This window comes from Ostrea edulis, chromosome 9 (genome assembly GCF_947568905.1).
Source record: "Ostrea edulis chromosome 9, xbOstEdul1.1, whole genome shotgun sequence".
NCBI lineage: Eukaryota > Metazoa > Mollusca > Bivalvia > Ostreida > Ostreidae > Ostrea > Ostrea edulis.
Window position 1 is genome coordinate 18,409,236 of NC_079172.1, and position 7,500 is coordinate 18,416,735.

General features: G+C 35.6%; 1 protein-coding gene across 1 annotated transcript in view; it reads left to right on the forward strand.

The window, feature by feature from the left end:
• Window positions 1-6,560: 6,560 nt before the first annotated feature.
• LOC125659146 (transcription factor Sox-2-like) overlaps window positions 6,561-7,500 on the forward strand; it is a 4,941-nt gene continuing 4,001 nt past the window's right edge. Inside the window, exon 1 of the mRNA XM_048890706.2 lies at window positions 6,561-7,500. This exon is cut by the window's right edge and continues 4,001 nt beyond it. The gene's annotated coding sequence lies outside the window, so the exon portion shown is untranslated.

Genomic DNA, 7,500 nt, shown 5'->3' on the forward strand with positions numbered 1-7,500 from the left:
AGTACTGTTGTGTGTGCGGTATGTTTCTCTTAGCATATGGTTTATCAGGGATATTATATTAATGCTTGATAATCTCGTTATATTTCTCGCGATAGGACAAGATCGCTATACTTTCAGGCATCCGTTTCCAGAAAGTTGCTACCTTCAATAAGATCCTAAGACCAGAGACAACATATATAATAATACAATATGTTATGGATAAGCACCGACACTCATTTGTTAATTGCGGAGATAGGATGTATTGAAAACCAATATTCTATTTTTTAATATTCATTCTTTTTTCTAAATTTTGTTTGCTTTTGGATTCAATGTATATATATTTTTTACATTAGAAATATGCACATTTCCTTCCAGTTATCAAACGGAAGCGATCGGTGTCGAATTTCTTTCATATTGCTAACCGTTATTGCTCCATAGTGGAAGAGGCGTTGGAAAAATGTCGCGAGGGAAGAGTTTCTGATTTCGTGTTTAATAGGATCAGCCCTGGAATAACTGTTATTAATCGCGGATACTAGAAGATTCATAGTCATAAATACCAGACACGGTATAAAACTTAGTTAAGAATAGGAGCGAAGATATGAACAGGTGCATTTTATATTTGCACAAAGTCCAGTGATTTACATGGTTTCAGATACATCTGCTCCCGTAAGTTAATGTAGTTTTTATATTCAAGCATCTTTAGATACATCTTATATGACCTGAGACAAGTTTGTTGGAAGTTTAGGAAAGTTATAATTTTTGTATGTACCTCTTAGAGTGAAAGTTAGTCATCACAACGTCTTCTGAATTGTTGTTTGCTTGCACCTTTCAACAAGTCTTCCACGTGCATATGTCGTACTGTTGTGGTTTATGCAAGTCTTCCACGTGCATATGTCGTACTGTTGTGGTTTATGGTTTCAATTTGCTTTATATATCAGTATTGAATAATGTTAGAAATTCACTTACTTTCCCTCTCTTTTCAGTCGTTCTATAGTTTAAGTATTAGCCGCTGACAAACTTTCTCTCTCTCTCTCTCTCTCTCTCTCTCTCTCTCTCTCTCTCTCTCTCTCTTTTTTTTTTTTTTTTTTTTAGGCGGTCTACGGTTCGAGTACTGGCTGCTGACAAGCTCTCTCTTTAGGTGGTGTACGGTTGGAGTATTGACCGTTGATAAACTCTCTCTTTAGCCGATCTACGGTTGGAGTACTGGCCGCTGACAAGTTTCTCTTTAGCCGGTCTACGGTTGGAGTATTGACCGTTGACAAGCTCTCCCTTTAGCCGGTTTACGGTTAGAGTATTGACCGTTGATAAGCTCTCTCTTTAGGCGGTTTACGGTTGGAGTACTGGCCGCTGACTAGCTCTCTCTTTAGGCGGTCTACGGTTGGAGTATTAACCGCTGACAAGCCCTCTCGTTAGTCGGTCTACGGTTGGAGTATTGACCGTTGACAAGCTCTCTCTTTAGCCGGTTTACGGTTGGAGTATTGACCGTTGACAAGCTCTCTCTTTAAGCGGTCTACGGTTGGAGTACTGGCCGCTGACAAGCTCTCTATTTAGGCGATCTACGGTTGGAGTATTGACCACTGACAAGCCATGTAAATCAATGGACTTAGTGCAAATATAAAATGCACCTGTCCCGTGGGGATCCGGGTTAGAATAGGTCCTGAGCACCCCTTGCTTGTCGTAAGAAGCGACTAAATGGGGCGGTCCTTCGAAGGAGACCGCAAAAACCGAGGTCCCGTTACACAGCAGGTGTGGCACGATAAAAATCCCTCCCTGCTCAATAGCCATGAGCGCCGAGCATAGGCCTAAATTTTGCAGCCCTTCACCTGCAGTGATGACGTCTTCATATGAGTGAAATATTCTCGAGAGGGACGTAAAACAATATTCAATCAATCGATCGCTCCTATGTTGGATCATGGATGAAGGGTTCCTGTGATTTCCTTCTCTGGGTCATCTTCTGAATTCATTACCGTATATATAAATACAATTACTGCTGTGGAGATCTCCATAATCATTCATATTGCAAATCAAGGATGCATAGTACCACTAGTGCCTTCCCCATTTCTCGTCAGTTATTCCGACTTTGAAAACAACTCACTCTCTTTTGCTTTAGGTATCATAATTCATGTTCAGTTTTTTCGGTTATAACAAAATGAGAAAATCGCAGGTGGTTTGTAGCGATATTACACTTTGACTCTGCCGTTCTGTCATTTATCAGTATGTTTCATCTAATCCAGTTATGTTTTATGTTCTGACACTCCTGCAGACTGTCAGGCTCTTACGTCTTTAACATAGTTCGGATATGTTTGTCTTGATAAAGTGTCACATGAAAAGTAATATCTAATTTATGAAATGAAATGCCAGATGGTTGCCGTATTTCAGCATCCATCATACCAAGCACTCTGCTAGACAGTGGTGATATAACGCTGAAAACGTGTACATGTGCATTGTAGGTAGGTAGATCAGATTAACCAGTGATTTATTTTTTTGTTTTTCAAACTACCACCACTCCTTTTGAATTGGGAAAAATTAGCGACATTTTCCTCAAATTGGGAAAAATCATTCATAGTAAATTAAAATGGTAAAGATGCATAAAATAATCAAATAACAATTTCTTAATTGAGGTTTATTTCAGATCTGAATTAAAATCATAAAATAAATCATTCTTTAACATTAAATATGTATTGGAAGTCACACCTTGTATATATATTATTTACTTTTTCTAAGAAATACTTTATGTCTAATTTCATAAAGCATTTGTACCCATAATCTTGTAAATACTAGTATTCTATTAATAATCAAGTTTCCAGAATGTCTCTCCTGCTTTGTATTTTTCGAATTTTAGTAAAACCCTATACTGTTGGCCACTTCCTGTTATTAGCCTGACCCTACAAAAAAATGGCGGTCAAAATAAATTTTAAACAATATGGCTTGATGTGCATCTGGAAGCTATATACTTCGCTGCATATCTGCTTATATGGATGCCTCTATTGGTTTACATATTCTTTACAAAACCTTTTGCATGTGCAGTGGTTTGGAGAATAAAACTGAAGAAAAGAAAAAACGTATTTGCTCTGTCAGAAATATACGGTAACCTTTTTTTTAATGGCCTAATTTCCCTAGATTTGAAATTGGGAAAAAATAGCTAATTTTAGTGAGGGGAAACAGCCGAATATCGGTGGCATTTTAGCCTTTAAAAAATCACTGTTAACTATATATAAAGACCATATTTCATACCTAGTAAATGGATGGTGGGATTTTTGTAATCATGGTATCATTTTGAAGGGTTCATCAAATAAATAACCCAACATGAGCTTTTTCAAAATTTTGTTTTACATCACCTAGAATTTTACATTGAAGTATGTGGAAAGAGCATGTTTTATTAAGATATTTCTAAAAGAAATTATATTTTAATACAAATCTCTTGGTAGAAAGTAACATATACTTTCTCTTTATGAAATAACATTAATCATATCCCGCACACATGTTTAGCAAATTACATTTTTCTTATTTTTACAACGGGCAGATAACTCTTCTGAAAAGTATCAAGTGCCAAAAAAAAAAAAAAAAAAACCAGCTTCTAATCATTTACCAGTCATGTGAATTTCATCTACTTCACTTCTATCATTATTTAACAATTAACATTTATTTTAATGTAAATCCTTAATTCAAAATTGTGCATTATCCTTTCGTTATACAATGGATACCTTAAGGAGTAAAAAGACACTAGAGAAATTTGATATGAATGTGACCGCTCGACAGGGAATGTGTACTCCTCCTAGGCACCTGATCCCACCTCTGGTGTGTCCAGGGGTCCGTGTTTGCCCAACTATCTATTTTGTATTGCTTATAGGAGTTATGAGACTGACCACTGTTCGTTATCTTCACCTTTCATGAATGAAAAGTGGAAAATATGTACAACAATATTTAGAGATTGAAAACTTCCTAATTTACTTTATTTATTCAAAAATGCAGTAATCGGAGGGGGGGGGATTAAAAATCCCTGCTGGATTCAAACCCACTGAGCTACTCAACTAGGCAATAAAAACAAATATTGCTGATATCTATATTTCTCTTCATGTTTTAAAAGGAAGCTAGTCGTTATGACGGTATAGTATATATCCTTAAACACGGATTGTCACCAGAATTGAGACCTTTGCACCTACCAATTCACGTGTGTGCACTCAGTATTGCAATTCCACATGTTTCCAAACATTAAATGACTGCTCGTCCTATTTACTTACGTGTTTCTGGAAAAGTTGCAGAATTTATGTAGAATATAAGAATGGTAATCTGTCTAAAATGCATTGATTTTCTTTAACATGTTTTTATTTGAATAAGATTTAATAGAATGGAAATATGTCATAATTTATTTAATACCTCCTGTGCGTAATTTTAATTTGCAGTTGCAATATTGTTTCAAGCTAGCCTCTTTTGTTGTTTTGTGTATCTACTGGATAGACTAGAAGAAGAAGTAAAGCTCTTTACGATGAGAGTTTTGTTAAAACTATTTACAAAAAATCTTAAATTTTTGTTTCAGGCCACGGGGGATTTTTCTTAATTTGTAGTCTGTTAAAACAAGACCCAGTTAGTGTAAGCAGAGCGCAAGCAGTGGACTCAAGCCTTAGCGTAAACATCCCGTCAATAACGTCAAAATGTTGACACAGACATAATTAAAAATCAAAAGAATTTGCGAATTAGCTTTGATCTCTTTTAATACTTTTCCCACAAATTTGCCAAACAAATACTCTCTTGTTGACATAAGACAGTTTGCTACCCCACACTTTTTGTTTTTATGAAGAAAATGGAATCTTTAAAGGTTTTTTTTTCTGAATCTGTTGGAAACGTTACATCACTAGGCACGTGTAACAGCTTTCGGAAATATCATTCATGTGAACCTTGTGTTGTCACTGTTTGCATTCATTTAAGAATGTCGTGTTTCCAACGTAATCATCGGTATAGACAAAAGCATCCACCAAAATATCACACCAAGAAATGAGATACTAATTAGCATATGATCCCTTTTCGCTATCTCCTGTGTAACATTGATATATTTACGTCTGGAGGTGATTCTTAAAAGTTTGCCTATATGCATTTCTTTACTTAAAACTATATAGAGAGTAGGTGCATTGGATGCTTGGAATACAGGTATATTTCATTCTGTCGTGTGTGGAGACTTCTGCAGCTGTTGCGTTATAACAGTGAGTACACAATCGCTGGGATTGTTTGAACGATCAGAATTATCTGTGTTAATTATAATGATAATTTAGATGTGCAAGACAACAGCTTATGTGTTGATAGCCGGGGTTCTATTTCTACAGTAGCTAGCCAGATCCAGAACGGGGTTCAGTAAAACATTCTTTGTAGGATTACACCGGGGCTTTTATCCAAACATCGCTGGTCATTGTTTATTTTTTAAATTCTTGTGTAAATATGTATCCATTTCTGCTAATGGACGAGCTTCGCCAGGGGCGTAAATATACCCTGGATTTTCAGTCCGCGTTCGTTTGGCCGAAACAAATCGATTGAGCAAAAAGCTGGGTGTTCTAGATCGTTACTCCATCAGTTGTCCCGATCTATTGCGCAAGAAAACTGATAAATTGTAACAAATTAATTTCCCCTGTAATAATAATCTATTGCATTCTCCAATTAGCAAGAACCAATCAGTGAAAAGTTCCCCTACATGCTGCCTCCACAATAAGGCAGTGGAATGGGTTGTTTAATTGTCGGTCTGCGTTGATATAATATAAGCCGTTCTCCAATGTTGTGCCAGTTCTCTTTTGTCCGTCCGTGAAAATCTATAGTTAGGCCTATTCATGCCCTTGAATGGTATTTGTAGCTATTATCTGCGAGTACAAAATATATTGTTCGAAATTTGAATGAAACTTTTCTTATCAAGTTACATATTACACAGGGCTAAGAGAAGTCCTTTTTATAAATAGAGAATAAAGTTTATTGACTAGAATCAAATCGGCGTTATATTGGCTTGAATTCTTCGTTCTTTCTCTTACTACTTGCTACACATTCAGAATGTGTGTGTCTTGCAGTAACTGAAATGCTGGAATTTCATATTTTGGATTCTAATTATATATATGTTTCACTATTATTTTATTACACTTATGGTGATCTATCTGTGGGGGTTTCAGAGGCTTGTTACGGAGTGCACATGGTAAGTGATATTACACCAACGTTAAACCGATTGAATATTTTTCGTCTTTCGATACTGTATATGGGTGTTTTCCCCCCCTGGTTTATACCTTTATCATTGCGTCTCTGCGGGAGAAGTTCGATGTAAAACCCCTCTGGTGAAGTGGCTAATCCAGTCTGACTGACACGACGTTTAGGAATATTGTCCAGTTTGCTTATTTTCTTCCAAAATATTACTCGGTAGTATTTGCTTGACAGAGACAGAAATGTTACGGTTCATTAGTTTTTTGTAATGCGCACCAAAAAAAAAAAAAAAAGTCTTGAGCAGAACTCAAATTTCATCACGAGGTTTGCAAGATTTTTGTTGTTGATTTTTGTGGGATGGGTGTATTATATATATATATATATATATATATATATATATATATATATATATTGACTTTGGGAGAAGAATAGGCCGACTTTTTCTGATCATTTGTCAGCTTTTAGTGTAATCCCAACCAAGCTGTCGTCTGCGAGCGATCAAGACGGGTTGACATGTGAGAAAAGGCCTGCAATCATAAACATGGGAATTTTTCTCAGTGAGGAAATGTTTCATAAAAGATTCACCGTTTCAAAAGTTTACTCTTTTGTGTTTGAATGAAAATATCGTGGTTTCTGTTGAGTTTAGAATCACATTTCAGGAAATACATTTGCCATTGTGTAGTGTTATCATTTTCAGTAATCAGATAAATTATAAAAAGTTTATAATTATTGAGAGATTGTAAAGGATATGAATAATTTGTCTAAATTGTGGTTCATGAATTCAAAAATGATATTCAAATTATAAAATTTGGTGTCATATTTAGTGCTTGATTGTTTTCAGGCTTACTATTGAGTATATTATTTTAGTTTTGTATTTAATTTTCTATGCAATCTACGTTAAAGTTGTTTCCTAAATTACATCTGTAAAACTGAAGGTTTTTTTTTCTTTTGATACAATATATGAAATGTACACAGATATCAACACAATTTGTAGAGTATCAGTTTAAATTTGGTTACCAAGTAATGAGAAATATACTTGTTAGGTTACATAAGATATCCTAATTATCTTGGGGAAGAATTTTCAGCAAGATACAACCGGAAATGTAGAATTTTAAAACGCTTAAGTGAGAATCACTAAATTTACCAGGGACCCTTCGGGGGCTCTATTCGCACCGTGACAAAGTTCAAAGAAACCGTCTGACCGTTAGTTTCAGCGGGTCGCTTGTGTTCTTGACAATCAGATAGGCTTTTCACACTTCAGTAGCGAAAAACACCGATAACTACCGTGAAGATTTAGAAACGCTGTAACATTCCACTTGGCATTAATTAGACAATTAAAACTCTTTTATTGTG